Source organism: Haplochromis burtoni, unplaced genomic scaffold, assembly GCF_018398535.1.
Source record: "Haplochromis burtoni strain Fernald_Lab_line unplaced genomic scaffold, NCSU_Asbu1 Contig_89, whole genome shotgun sequence".
NCBI lineage: Eukaryota > Metazoa > Chordata > Actinopteri > Cichliformes > Cichlidae > Haplochromis > Haplochromis burtoni.
In genome coordinates, this window is record NW_024582450.1 from 1,973,441 (window position 1) to 1,989,730 (window position 16,290).

Here is a 16,290-nt window from a genome sequence, read left to right on the forward strand (position 1 = left end):
AGAATCACTAGCAGATATTTATGTTTTTCACTTTAACTGATTTGTATGACTATGTGATGCCTTCTTCACAAATCATTAAAAAAAGAAAAAGAAATCAGTTCCCACTTTTTATACAAAAGTATTATTTTGCAATCACACAAATTCAAGGCGTCACGATGTCTCACGGTGTATTAATATTTCATGTCATTCTTTCTCCTTTCCCTCATGCACTCCCATTCTATCACCTACCCTACCCACCTTCACTGCGTCTCACCTCCCCGCGTTCTTCCTCTTCTATCTAGAGTCATTTGGGATCACCATGAACAAGATTTTCATATCAGGTAAATGAATATCTTTATCACAGAGGCAGAAGCTGGGATGCTCGGGGAGCTGGAGAGAATAATCACACAGAGCAAACAGTCTAGGGAGAAACAGAGAGGCACTCAGTAATAACAACCTCTCTCAGTCTCTGACACTGCTCTCTGTGTACATCTAAATAGCCTGCTTACTGTGGTGGATGCTGTGGGATCAATGGCTTTGCTGTGGCTTACCGCTGACCTGACACCTTGGAGGAGCCTACAGGAAAAAAAAGGATGAAAGGATGTAGTGATGGTACAACACGAGCCATGACACAATATTTGATATACAAGTTTAAGAGAAGTGCCTTTTTTTCTTTTAATAATTGAGACATATTGGTCATATTTTTGGCCACTCTGGTAGTACTCAATCCCTCAGTTCACCACTCTGGTCCTGACATAATTTTTCGGCAGCTGCTCCCAAGCAAATTTATCATCCAAAGATGAATAATCCTACTCACTTTAGTACATTTTCAATTGGTGTGACAATCATTTTGTAATTTTTCCAGTAAAACATGCAACTATTGTACAGATTGCAATTTAAATTTACCCAGACACTGATGGTTCCTTATGGATGACACCTAAAGATTATTTTAGGGATCCTCTGACTTTTCCACTGGAGCTGTACAACTCAACTAGTGTCACAACAATAGTAGGAGTAGCAGTAGCCAGGATTTGAAAACCATAGCTGAAGCTTAATGTAAAATCTACAGGAAGCATTTAAGATTACACTCTAAATGAATGAAGTTAAAGGTCGTATATTAAATATACAAATATTTTGTATATGTGTATTTTTTGTATCTATATGAACCCATTAATTGCGTTCTTCATTAATTGTGCCATGAACGCCTCTGCAGGCACACACATTATCAGATTTGTTTGCAGTGTTTAGCTAACCGTAGTGGTGCTAGCAAAAGTAGCCTTTGTTTTTTCATGCTAGTGACCACATTTCACTGCAGAATGCGGTTACACATCACTTGGTTGTTTGGGTTATATCCCAATTTATTTGATCAAAGTCCACATACAGCGGGTATTTACTGCAGAAAAGCGTTAGCTTAGCTGTCATCTGTTTACTTCCTTATTTTCTCCTTTGCAACTTTAATTCACTGCAGGGCTGGAGAGTGGAGCCCAGTAAAAAAATAGTACTGGATTAATACCCTGACTATAGTTTTAAAACAAAGCATAACATTTAAAATATTTGTGCAAATAAAAATAAAATAGCACTGATTAGCTAGAACAGTTTGTCACTAGTTTTATGCACTGTTACTAACAATTATGGAAGTTTTTAATAAATTAGATAAATCAGTCTGTTTCTGCATAACAGGTAGACTTTTCATTTACCTGTATGAAGACTGGGAACGCTTCATTCTTTTCTAATGTGGAGAGCAGAACAAAAAAGCAGCCATCTCTCTTTATTGCAATGCCCAATAACAGTTGATTTAATGGCTATAAAATGTGTTCATTAGAAGGTTATAGTTAAGAAATATTGAAAGTATACCTAAAAGTGTCACTTTTATAGTGAATGAACCGGATAATATAATCTAAAAAGGCTGTGATTATATTCAACTCCTGTCCTCCAGCATTATCTTGGAGCTCATAAAGGGATGAAATTTAATATGATGCTTTCAGTCAGTTTAATTGAATTTTAATTGCCACTTTGGACAGAAGGTTTAGATCTAATCAATAAAATATTAAACTTTTGGGGCTTTGAAGTGGAATGGTCTCCCTGTCGCCCTCGGTGCAATGCATCCTGCAGAATGGCGTGTATAAAAAGTCTGTTTATGAGATGAAGTAGCTGAGCCAACACCTTGCTGTTTTCCATAGAATTTCAACAGAATAGCAGAACAGCAGATAAATAACACAAGGCGAACAAGCTGAGATTCTATTAATTACGCTGGTGTGGAAGAGTGGTCGGTCACCTTCAAAGGAAGGCCTTTAATGTGCCAGAGCTATAAATATTTTGAAATGTCACACCTTGGGAAGACAGCATCAGGCCAGAGCCGTGGCGATAAATCAAAGCCGGAGAAGAACCAGGAAAGAAAAGATGGCTCTTTGGTATTTTAGAAATAATTACTAATACAAAAGAGGTAATGAATGAAGCTATAAATTACATTAAAACAGACCATTAGGAGAGAAATAGTTTATAAAACCCATTGCTGTTCCTTAAAATTACCTTCTCAGAATAGCGGCTATTTTACTTCATCCATCACTCATGGAGAAAAACATGTATGTATAGTATCACTAACTCAGCTGACTGATGCAAAATTATTTGATTTTGTGCTGCTTTAAAATGGGAATATTGTTCTTTCCAAAATTACCATCACAGTAGTTTCTCCTTGCAAATATAATGCCTTACAATAATGTCCAAGGTCAACTTCTATGGGAACTATTAGAACCTTCCATGAAGTGCAACTTCGATCCAAATTGCAGAAGCTTTTCTCAGAGATACGACCTGGACAGACACCTGTGAGCTATCGAGTGGCCTGTTTGTAGGCCACTCACTGACCGCCACTAGCATCACCAGCACACAATACAGTTATAAATCTGCAGGAGCCTTGGTAAGGCTGCTGCACGGATGGAAGGAATTTATCCTCCATCCCTATAGAGAGAGCTTGCGAGAGGAAAATGACATGGCCCATCCTCTAAGGCTCATAAAAGTCTAAATTAAATATCAAATGGAACCACTGATGGATAGCGTCCCTTCCATGGATCCCCAGCCCCGCCTCAGCCTCCACTCCCTGCCACGACAGGTGCTGCTCACATGACTGGAGAGCCAGACAACTTTGTTAGTGGGATTATTCTTGGTTCAGTGTAAAAGCCCCTGTGTACAAAATGAAGCAAGTGAACATAACAAGATGCCATTATTCGTTTCTGGTTTCTGCCAGTTAGATCCTCCCTTTCTTTCAGAGGATTCGTAAATATTACACAGTGCATGTATGACTGAATGCTTTTTCAAAAGGAGCAATTTATCATCTGAATTACAGAATACATGATTCTCTACATATCCATATTTATAAACTCATGATTCTACAATCCTCAGCAGAAGAACGCTTCCAAAGATTGCTGTCAGAGCGAAACACCTCTATGGCAGATACACTAACACTAATGCCAACCCCACCACAATAGCCAGTGGTAACACAAGGCTAAAACTGCACATTATGAATCATCAATTGTCGCCCTGCTTTGTATTATCTCCAGAGAAAATCCCAATCTGGGCTTGAGCCCACGGCTGATGGACACCCCATTATTCACTTGCGCTTCTTCAGCTCTGAGACAGGAGTGGGGATAGGCAGTAAAACGGCGGCCTTAAGATTAATCCTCCCCTCTTTCTCCTGCTTTCTGAATCAGAATGAAATAGAAAATTCCTCTCCCTTAATCAAAAAGTTTTTATCACCCCCCCACCCGCACCCCAACCTGGAAGTGGAAGTGGGCATAATGCTTGTTCCATTGCTCATCCCCTGAATTGACACTGTAGTGGGTGATGAGAGGGATCTGCTAGTGCTCTCTTTTGTACTGTGACAAGCAAGCACAGCCCCAATCCCAAAAAAAGTTAGGATGCTGTGTAACATGTAAATAAAAATAGATTGCCATGATTTACAAAAATCTCATGAACCCACATCTTCACGCTAAAACATGGAAAACACACCAGATGTTTAAACTAACATAATTTACTATTTCATGAAAAAACAGGTGGGATCTGCCTGTCGTGTCAGTAACGTTGGAAACCATCAGCACCATCAAGGTTCATTTTTTTCTTATCAGGGAATAAAACTTTCTTCCACCTTTCAATGTCCCATGTTTGGTGCTCTCTTGCAAAGTCCAAATGGTTAGTTCTGTGGCGTTCAAGGAGATGAGGTCTTTGAAGACATGTTTGTTTTGAAGCTCTTCAGTCTAAGATGGTGTCTGATTGTTATGGGGCTGAAATCGACACCCTAATTTGGGTAGAGGATTGTTCAGTGTCTTAACGGACAGATAATTGGATCCTCTGGCTCGGTGCTGGTGAAATTTTTTTGGGTCTTCCACTTGACTTTTATTCCATAACCCTCAGAATCATTTAAGAAATTCCAAATGACTGTCTTACTGCGTCCCACCTCAACAGCAATGGCTTGCTGCAAGAGACCCTCCTTATGCAGTTCAACAACACGACCACGTTCAAAGAGGAACCATTTTTTTCCTTTGACAGTGTGACTACCGGACAGAAAATGACAATGATTCCACATTTTTTCACAGATTTGCCCTTTTAAAGGCATGTATTTCTAAATTTCTAATCAGCTGTAAAACAGCCTGTTTTACTTTAAGTGTTGTTCTCAATAAATTGTTTGCTCAAAAAAAAGTTTTCTCTCACTCCTATCTCTTCCTGTTGCACGTTTGGGACTGTATATACAGGTTTTAGACCACCATAATCTCCCATCCAGGCGTCTTTTTGAGGGAAGGCTTTGCATTTTTCAGCAAGACAATGTTAAACCACATTCTGCATAAACAGCATGACTCCATAGTAGAAAAGTTCGGGGGTTGAACTGGCCTGCCTGCAGTCCAGACCACCAATTTCCAGCTGTAAACATCTGCCACATCATGTAAGAAAACACATGGCAAAGACGAACCAGCTGAGCAGCTAGAATCTTACATCTGATGAGAATAGGACAGTTTTCTTTCCCAAATGTCCAGCAAGGGATCTCTGCAGTTCCCAGACATTTACAGACTGTTATTAAAAGTATAGTGGATGCTACACAGTGGGAAGCATTGGCCTGTCCAACTTTTTCCAATGTTAGCAATAAAGTTTTGTAAACTAAGGTTGTAAATTAAAATCTTTATTATTTACATAAAGGTCTTAAGGGGCGATCGTAGCTCAAGAGTTGGTAGTTTGTCTTGTAATTGGAATGTTGCCGGTTCGGGCCCCGGCTTGGACAGTCTCGGTCATTGTGTCCTTGGGCGAGACACTACACCCGTTGCCTACTGGTGGTGGTCAGAGGACCCGGTGGCGCCAATGTCCAGCAGCCTCGCCTCTGTCAGTGCGCCCCAGGGCAGCTGTGGCTACAGTGTAGCTTCCCATCACCAATGGGTGAATGACTGTATGTAGTGGAAAGTGCTTTGGGTCCTTAGAGACTAAGTAAAGTGCTATACAAATACAGGCCATTTACCATTTAAGAACAGGGCAACCACATTTGAAATAACATGGTGGCAAATTTCGTGGTACTGTAATAGAAGGCAATAAGGCATGGATATATAGAAATAAAGCCTAATAACATCATTTTAAATCTAATTTTCTGAAAACTTATTCTATATGAGGAGTGTCTAGAGCCAATTATTTTAACTAAAACCGAACAATCACAATGATCTTTTCCTCTTGCTCACAGGTTGGTAATGTGCGGCACAAAGTGAGATGTGATTTGGCTCTCAGTGAGATCAAGCATCAGGTGAGCTGTGAAGTTGCGGTTGTAGTTACCTGTCTCTTTCCTCAAACAGCTAAGCTCACCAAAGCCTCGATGCCATCATGCCTTAGTCGGCCCGCATCACTTAGCAGAGGGGTGTGAATTTGTTTTTACGGAGGCGTTAATGAACTGTGGGCTTTGCGGCCTTAATGAGAGTGTGCCTCTATTGAGCAAAGGTACCTGGGAGGATAATAAGAGTTCACAATTCACAAACATATCCCTCGCTGCCGCTTATATGGTGTTTTAACAAAAGAGCTGTTGATGGCCGCTGATGCAGTTCATCTCTGACCTGGCAAATCAGCTGCGCAAGGAAACAAGACTCCGGGAGTATTCGTCATCCATCAAGAACATGCAGTTTTGTACCACAGCTTCTGGCTTCCAGCCAAGTCCAAAGCGACCCATTGTACAGCAGCCAAAAGACAAAGGCAGCTCCCCCTCTGCTCTGCGAGAACAGTGCGTGGAGGTGTGGGTGGTTATGCAGATCACTAATTGTACAGGCCACCGGGGAAAGAGAGAACGGAATGGCAGCCTCTCTGCAAGACATAGCGAGGGAGGGGAGGGACGGACTGGTGTGAGCCACCCTCCTTTCTCTCCCACTCCCTCTCTTTCTCCTTCTTTTTCACTCTCTACCCTAAATTGGCAGCTGGCAGGCAAATGAATGCAGTGTGAAGTGAGCCCACTGAAGTGCAGGGTCCTGCTGTTCAGGCAACAAAGGAGCTCCATGCGAGACATCTGCTGTTCAGTTATCAGAATACATTTAGTCACGTGCCTCCCTTCCCGTGCTCTTTCTCCATTCCTCTTCCACCAAAGCCATGCAACATCCATTCTGTCAACTGAGAACTGAGCCTTTCTTTCCAGCCAGTCCTCTTCAACAGCATTCTTCTTTAGATCACTCCTCCACTGATACTCCCCCCATCGCTCTCTCTCATTCTGTGACTTGCCTTTACAATCCCTCTCTCCACCTCTTTTTACGCTGCCTTTATTTAAACAGTTTAGGTCTGGCAGATAACCCTGGAGTGCTTCCTATCTGGTCCAGAATGCTTGAACTCTGTGTGAGTGATCACAAGACGGCCTGAGGAAACAGCAGACTGAATCTTAATGAGCCACACTCGCACAAGCAAAAGTAAATTGAGCTTACCACCATGATAAATTAAGCTAATGAATGCAATTGTTTTGTGGCACGCTAGCTTGGGCTGGAGCCAGATGGTCAATACTTAGTGCAGAGTTTTGTGGCGCTTATCTTACTTTTCCTATTTTCTTGCTTTTCTGCTAAAAAACAAAAACAAAACAAACAATTTCTTCCTTCTGTTATATTACATTTTGCCTCTATCTTAGTTTACTACCTCTGACACGGTTTGCATGAATACCTTTTAGGTATGTGTCCTTCCGACACGGTTGACCAGGGACTTGCAGCTGAGTAAAACAAGCATCAACGAGGACATGATAGGGGTCTGTGGTGGAGACCGTGGTGTGCATTTCTCCCCATTTCCTGTCCTGACTCACGATATCCGTGTTTACTTTAACATTTAATACCCCTAAAGTGTGTCACTCGGTTTGCACGCTCTTCACTCTCCACTTTGTCCTCCATCCTCTCCCAGTGGTGCAGACTAGCATGAAGGTTGCACATCCAGGAAGGGACAAACCCCCTCCTGTACTGCGTGTAAACTAGATGACTTCCTCTAGGCAGGTGGCACATATCCAGATGTTCTCTCAATTTCCTCCTTGTGTGTGTGTGTGTGTGTCTGCTATGTGTATGCGTGCATGTATTGCTTGACACACCCCAAGATGGTGACCTCCATGCTCTCTCAACAACATCACCACTGGAGCAGTTTACACCATAATGACTTGTACTGCCCGAGGCCCCACCACATCTGTGGCTCCCTTCCTCCATCTTTGTCTCTCAGTCTTTACCTCTTTCTGTCTCTGTTTTTCTCTTTGTCTTTCGACCTCCCTAACATGCAACCTGTCCACAAGTCTTCTGCTTTCTCTGGTCTGTCATGCATTTTCCCACTCACTTCAGCCTCACTTTAGTCAACAGCACTATTACTGGGGGGAAAAAATTGCAAAGCTCACTTCGCAACGACTTAATGCATGTCTAACATGACACCTATCTGCCACAATAAACAAACACATCATTCATGTCAGTTGGCTCGAGAAGGTAGGTGCAGCCCCTCAGTGAAGGGCCGAGTGTCCAAGATAAAGTGCAGGGTCTGCTCTGCACTGACTGAGTCTAATGTCAGCAGGAGTGACGTGTACTCCACCAACAACAACTCAGCTCATTACACACCCAGGACGGCATGGAGGGAAAATGGTGCATCCAAAATGTGACCATGTGCTGACCAGGCATTCTGTCCCAGTCCTCCCCCCCGGCTGTATATGGAGAGCAATGACCTCTTACTCTGATAGTGCGGCGTTCGATCGATCACACGTGACATTTGTGACACTGCATGCATCCTAGATATGCATCTCCGCGGTGTCAACTTATCAGTCAAACCATCTCACAGACAGGACATACATATCAAAATACATGTTCAGCAGCTCCAGCAGGGAAGCTGTATGCGGCCTGACTCAGATTCTCTGACGATTTTACATAAGATCAACTGTGTCTCTGTGAATCTCGCCAGAGCCTGTTTCACCCTTACAGGTAGTAAACTCCCAAATACAAAGCAGAGAGATAAATAATTGACTTCATCATCACAATACAGGGGGTCCATTTTTTTTTTTTTCAGAGATATATCTGTATTTTTTTTACAAGATATACTGTACTAGAGCCACCTCTAAAAGATACTATAATGTATCTATCTGAATTTATGAGAACACACACACACACACCAGTCACCACACACAGTGTCTTGTTTTCAGGTTCATTAAGCCCCAGTGTTACCCAGAGTGGCTGACAGGATGAGGAACAGTGCAGAAATCTCCCCCTGCAGGTATTCATTCACATTATCATTGGGAAAAAGCCTCTCTCGTCAGTGCCCTTGTTACGGCTCGAGGGGGGACCACTAATTAGAGAGACAAGAACTGCTTGAGAATAAGTCCATTACACCCATGTGGACCCAAAAGCTTAAAATACCTGGAATATCAGCAAACTCACAATATCTCCTCTAATCACTCTCAATCTGGCTGAGGGCATCTTTTAAAGCATGGAAAAATACGACCAAAGCATCGTAGAGATAGACAGGAATGGAGGGAGGAAGCTGTCGGCTGTTTGAGAGGCTTGAAAATTATCTTCCAATTAGAAGCGATGATCAAATCATACATGAACCCCACTCGTGAATTCTCAGCAATTTCTCCAATTTCTGTCTCTTTTTACGCTCTCAGTCTTAACCTGTGAGTAAATGAGTGTGTGTGATGTGGATCCAGCTTCAGATGAACTCACAGAAGAAAATTTTGTTAGTTTTCTCATCAGTGGTATTTGTACTAATACACTGGAAATGCCTCTATCAAAGTGCAGGAGTCATGTGCGGCTCCTCATTGTAGTAATACAATTTAGGGTGAAAGATATCAAACTGATTATCACTGCTCATTTAGTAATCTCAACCCCACATCAACAGAAAAAAGCAGCTGGGATATAACAATGAAAAATATGATCAACTGAATTAGTATACACAAAATACAGTATACATGCATATTGTACTATACTACACAAATGTATCAGAGGAATTTTATGACAGCTTGCAGGTGCTTCTGCTTCACTTGAGCATTTACACGTTATGCCACATAATATTCTTGCATTTCAAAGGCAAATCATGCATTGTTAAACTGATGGACCCAGAAGCTACTACTTACAGCACACACTGCAAAACTACATATGTTGTCAAATAATCTTGTCTGTCATTACCTTTAAAAACTTTTATTTTCTAAAGACAGCTGACAAGATCTATCAGACCTCTGAGATCATTTCAATTTGTACCCAACAGAAAACAACCGCAGAATCAATCTGGTGGCACTAGATGAGTGACTTTTCTCATAATGTTAAAGTTAAAGCTAAAAATGAGCTACACTACCAGTCCTGTTTGAAAGTGCAGACAAAGACAAGCTGAGCACCAGCATGCCTCAATTTCAAGCATTTCAAGCTGTTAATATTTCACTTTTCTTACAGTACACAGCTACATGAAATCCCTTACAATACTGTGTCACATTGAGAACTAGTGCATAGGGAATATTACTAATTCCTACTTAACTTCATTGCTTCACATTTTCATTTCATTATGCTCCAACAAATGATCCATTAGTTTGGATGGAGACTCTAGTAGGCAGGTGAATTCAGCCTGCGTGCAGTTGGCAGTATTTATGCAAGTTGATTTAACTGCTGGATAGGGTCCTCTTGTGAAACATGAGTCAGTTCCAGCATTTAACCTCACCATACTAATTTATGCACCATGGCATAGGGTACTTTATCATCTGCTCTTTGGGGAGAGACAGTCATCTCATTAGGCAGGATTTAATGAAATGCAAGGATACACTTCTTAATTCCGTAGATGGCTGAAACAAAAATCCAGTGTAAATCCTGCACTCCTCTGTGGCTGTATAAATTGTAGCAGACAGAGGAGGGAGGAAGAGAGAGGGAGAGGCAGTGGGAGAGACTTGAGGTGAGGAAGAAAGAAGATGTGCCTATAAAGTCCAAATTTGTTTTGCGATGGTTACTTTCCTGGGTTGAAAGTTGGATAAAACAATGTTTTGGAAGCACGTGGCATGGAGATATACTGACTTATATCTCAGACATTGTAAGTCTAAAATATCTACAAAACAGGACGCAGATGCAGGATCTTTATTCACAGCAACAGACCAACATGTGCAGCGCAGCCACTGTTCTAACAAAGTCCCACTAGTGTTCTAGCCTCCAGCCAACAAAGGCATGTTAAATTCTTTTACAAGAGCAGACAGTCGATAGAAAGAAATAGGACAGACTGTTGACCAATCTTGGCAAATGTACTTGTTCATTTTCAGGCAGGCCTGTAGACAAGAGCCACCAGACAAGGAACACACCAGCTCATCATCAACTGCACGACACAGAACATTAACACCATAATTTACATAAAATTACTTACATACTGGTGTAGTAATTTAATTTGTTTGACCAGTACAGTGCAACTGTGAGGAATAGATTCATGCAGGCACCACGAGGGAGCTCTGCTTACTCTTCCACATGACTAATTCTATCACAAAATGTTATTTAAAAAAATAGACACTTTAGAAAACCCCATTTAATTTACAACTCCCTCCATTCCTTCCCAGGCACACGCTCGCATGCGCGAACTGACATTCATGTGCAAATGTAGTTGATGCTGTAGTTCCGCATCAACGCCAGAGTATCCACTGGACAACTTGCATTGCAATATGAATAATTAGATGCTGATGTGTTTCATGCGCAGACTTGTAGAGAGGCCTCAGGTTACAGTGACCTGGCGTAACACTTGAATAGCCCTGAATAAAACTTCTTTGAAATTCACAAAGGCAGTTTCACAGGTGGGACATTGTCAGTTACTGATGTGTCAGTTATAGAAAAAGTCAAAGCAAAATGTCCTTTTGATTAACACGTTTACAATGAATGAAAACCATTTAAAAATCCTCAAAATAAACTGACTGTGACAACAAGCAACCTCGAAAGTTCTTTCAAAATATGCTAAACAAAACTGCCATTTCCTTAAGCGACTTGTATTGTGTGTATAGGTACTAGCCAGCACTGGCATTGCTTGGTATGAAAAGCACAATAACAAAGAAATATAATGGTCTGATGGTGATTTATCTTTAACGGCTTTGCCTAAATTCAAATGGTTTTAGGCTCAGCCCACAATATCTGTTGTCATCTGTTAAACAAGGTGTAGTGCTGGAACGGTATGGTCAGCCAACATTTCAGAGTCATTAGGTTCAGTGATCACTCTGCAGGGGACCATAACTGCAAAGAAATTGGAAGCCATTTCTAGACTAGAGGGAACAGTGGGTGCCAGCACTATTTCCTCACTGTTTCCAGACCCAGTAAGGCTTCATACAAGAATTTCAATGAATTGAAAACAAGGGTAAAAAACATCACAGAAACCGATCATTGATCTTTACACTAAACTTTGGTTTGTACTGTGTTTGTGTTACTGGCAGGTTTTAAAGATAATTTAAAAGAATAAAAACTGAAATGAAAGATACAATTTTCAGGTTCTTCTTCCTGTGTCATTGATTCAGTTTTCTCTGATATGTATGCAATATTGAAATACCTCTCTACTGTGTGTCACAAAGTATTAAAATGATCTCTACCACTGATCCTGAACATGGCAGTAGGGTGCTGGTTGAGCAGCTTTTTCTTTTTCTCTCTATATACATTGTCCTGTCTAATAAAGGCGAAGATGCCAAAAACAAATCTTAAAACATGCTAAACATAATGTAACGTGAACATATGCATCAAATAAAATCGAAATTTGGACAAGAAGCTAACTTTCTCTGTGTTTCAACTTGTGTTTTTTGCAGGTACAATCCCATGAAATAGACTGTGCACACTCATTCTCTTGTGTAGTGCATGAATTTCAGTTTTCTCAAGTCAAGCACAGCAAGACACTTACAATACACCTACTTAAACCGCAGGTTTTAGCTTCTGCTAATGCTTTAAACTTGTTGTTTTAAATATACTTTATTGATAACCAATATTTACACACACAGACACACAAAAAAACCCCACAACACACATTAGCACATAAAAATCTGCTACCTTTACCTAGCTAGCTAGCATTAGCATTTAGTCTCTGCTTATGATATTGCCCATCCTGCTTCAGCTGGTTGAAAACTGGTTGGTGATCGCTCACTTTTTGCACACTCTATGTAAAGGTAGTGTAAATGCACTACAAATAGGAACTTTGAATGCTGAAGTATGTTGAAGATACAGTATTTCCCTTACTACTGATTCACTGCTAGCTACAGACTAGCTACAGTAACAGAGCAAGACCATAGGGCAATAAATGAATAAATAAATAAATGCAGAATAAAAAGAATATAGCTGAAGTCTAATTCAGTCGGATTCAGTTTAGATATAACTAATATATTTCCAAACTCCTTCAATTAAATGCAGTTCTGAAACAAGGAAATCTATGAGGGAACATAAAACAATGCATCTTCAGCCTGTTTTCTTTGAACTTACAGGAGAATTACAGCAGCTCTTATTCAACATCAGCCATGGCTAACCTGACAGGAGAGCTGTCACCTTCCTGTCAACCTGGCTGCTGTTTCAACGTAAAACCCTGTCACTGTGACACGGAGAGAAAAAAAACCCTCACCACCTCTACTAGAGAAAAGAACTTAATGTCCGCCCTGAAAATTGCTCAATTCCTTTTTTTCTGTCCCTGTGACATATTATTATATATTGTTTCCAGGAAAAGCATTTTCTATTATTTCCATTAGAAATATGAAAGTTTTGGGGGGGTGGGAGAAAAGCGCTTGCAGGATGTAGAACAACATTTGGGGGAGAGAGGTGAGGGTAAAATGCAATTGAAAGGCTGTAATTATTTGAAATAGTCTGCTAATGTGTATTATCATGTCATTAAATGTAAATGAGATGGAGCTAAAAGACCCAAAGCGAAGGACTTGTGGCATGCTCCACAAAGAGAGGAAAAGGGGGGGACAACTCCATAATGCGGAAAAAAATAGAGGAAAAAATGTCAAGGCTATGTTCATTTGCGGGGACGTAAACATTTAATAAGCTGACCAACCCATGACAACGAACTGTGATGCATTTACAAACAGCTACTGGAACTTACCAAACCTTTGAGGCTGCTACTGACACGCAGATAAAGAGAGGGCGGATGGTGAGAGCGATTTAGTGGGAAGATCCTGATGCTGTCTGAAGTCCCAAAGATAACTGTCTTGATTGTGAGTGGGTGTGTGCACGAGTGTGTGCGTGCATATGTGTTTACTCTTGCATTTGATCCCCGACGTGAGCGAGCATCATTCCACTCCAGCTGCTTAATAAGGCTGTCTGGGCCAGCAGCTCCTCATGGCCCCCAGCCCTGTTATCAGAAACATTAAGCTGAATATTAATGGCCTGGCTCGAGACGCATGCCATTAAGCTTGGTTAGCCATTTCTCTCTGTCCTTTCCCTACCACTGTACAGGAATTAATGAATCGTGGCTAAAACAGGGTACACAAAAGAACAAGAGAGATAGAGAAAGTGAAAGAGAAATGAGGAGCGTGGTTGGTGGCTATTTCTCAAAAGCAAAAGATAAATACGGGCGAAAATGTAACATGTCATGTGTGGACAAAGGGGAAAAAAAAAAGAGTAAGGTGGCAACATATCTAAAAATAAACTCCTGGTTGTAGTTCTTTCCCTCCCACTACATTAATAACACACCCACGACAGACCTTTGTGTCTTGCTCAAAGAACGAAACAACAAAAAAATTATTTGGTAATGAGTTGTTCATCTTTATTTCCTCTGGCTGAGCAGGCACATAGGTTTACATTTAAAATGGAACAGAGAGAGGGAAAGCACTTATTACTCCCTAAGTGCTGTGCTGCTGCAGTCTAAGCAAAGTGAGCTGTTAACGGATATAATTTGTGCAGAATAGCCAGAGGAGAGCTTTTGATATGCAGAAGAGCTGACCTCCGGACTGCCACTTTAATTGGGTTTTTAATTTTCCAGGCCATCTGACAGTATCAAACATGATCCCTGAGCTTTGCCCCACTGATTGGAACCACCGTGACAAGAGGAGCCTGACGTTCCCTTCGCTTTTCACGGGAGGGAGGACAGCAGAAAGAAAAAGGAAAAAGAAGTGAGACGAGAGGAAATAAAAGCATGTGAGCCAAAGAAGGGCTTGGGATGGAAATTCGTCTTAATAGTGAAGACCTGAGTGCGGTATTGTGCGGGGGCTGAGGCTGTGCTAGTGATGGGATACCACCCTCAGAGATGGGGAGGAAAGTGCAGACTGCTGAAATATAGGCTGTCACTTCTGACTAGCGACAGTGCACAAAAGACCTAACCAGACTTCACTGCTTGAAGAGCTGAACCAGTTGTATACAGTATGCTAAAGACAGCAGGTCAGTTAATAGAGGCAAACTTTAGTTCTGAGCTCAAAAGAGTTTTGCCTCATTTCACAACAGTTTTTTCTGCTGTTGCTAACTAGATCGAAATCAGCAGGTGTAATGTGTATGCATTTGTGAGCAGGGTTGTCCAAATACTCTTCCACACTCTGCAGGAAAACTTCAGCTCTCATCTGGAAACATTATAGCGCAGCGTGGAATGGCTTTCAAATGAGGCTACATCATCAAATCCTAACATGGCCCATCAACACGCCAACCACCACAATTATCACCTGCGCCAGTCCATCTGGCTCGCTATCGTCACACAGACAAGAGTCTGTCTTGTGGTTTTTGGACAGGGGTTCCTACTGCAGCCTGTTTGTTCAATCTGCAAGACCACACAAAGAGTTTCAGCCCTCTAATCTCCTAACCAAACAAGACAGCAATTACACAGGCAGATAACTAGGGGACATTTTCATCCGTGGTGACAGTGCTGGCACAGAAGTGTGTCTGTTGTAGACAGAAGAAGAGAGGGAGACAGAGGGAGAGGGAAGAAGACTGTTGTCCTGTTTGAAGAAAAGAGAGGTTCACCTGCCAGTCAGAAAACACAACTGTGACACCCACTGTAGTCATTACAAATGGACAGTTATCTCAAGGAGCACTGGAGGTGGTTGAGCGGGTCACAACCTGCCAACAGGATGTGACAGTTATTGACTAACTGACATATTTAGCACTTTTATTTATGTCATGGAATTTATTTATTGCTGACATGAAACTCAGAAAGTGTATCTGGATTGGATTTCCCTGAGTCCAAACATCCGTGTTGAACTCTTTGTACACCATGAACGGAAAACTCTAATTCCAAGCTGAAACAAAATGACTCATGTCCTTGGTAAGTGTGAGAATGTGAATGAAATCGGTGGACAGGGTCATCATTCAGAATTAAGTCAGTTCCATGACATGCATTAGACAAATGTAGCTATTTTTCACGAGTAGTGGAATACATTACAGATGAGATTGAGAGTAATGTACCTTTCTTGGCACCACAGAGATTCTTCAACCTTTAGTCATTAAAAAGTGGGAACTTTTCCACCTTTTCCTTAAAGTTCATGTTCTCATTGAAGCTAAATTACTCTGTCCTAAGATACTCGTAAAAAACCTGCGATGACAAAACCCTTTTAGCATGTCATGAAATACAGAGCGGTTATATATTTGTACGTGTGAGGTGCACGCCTGCTAACCTGCACTCCTATACAGCGAAATCTGCATGCATAAGCACTCGCACACGAAAGCTCACGCTGAAACGAGGTTCCATACACTCACACTCACATATAAACACACACGGGCGTACACAGAAATCTCATTAGAGCCTTTGTTAATTGCAGTAGACAAATGCTAATGGTTTGGGCAACAAAGCAGCCGTGTGTATGAAAAATGAGAATCCACAAAGTAATTATTACATCCAATATTAATTTAATTATACCATTTTTTGTGATACAGTAATTTGAGGAGGGCTGGGGTTGGGGGG

General features: G+C 41.4%; 1 long non-coding RNA gene across 1 annotated transcript in view; it reads right to left on the reverse strand.

Moving 5' to 3' along the window:
- Positions 1 to 270: 270 nt before the first annotated feature.
- The window catches only part of LOC102297153, a 76,571-nt gene continuing 60,551 nt past the window's right edge, over positions 271 to 16,290 (reverse strand). Inside the window, exon 3 of the long non-coding RNA XR_006054593.1 lies at positions 271 to 555. This is a non-coding gene — a long non-coding RNA (uncharacterized LOC102297153). The remainder of the gene's footprint in view (positions 556 to 16,290) is intronic.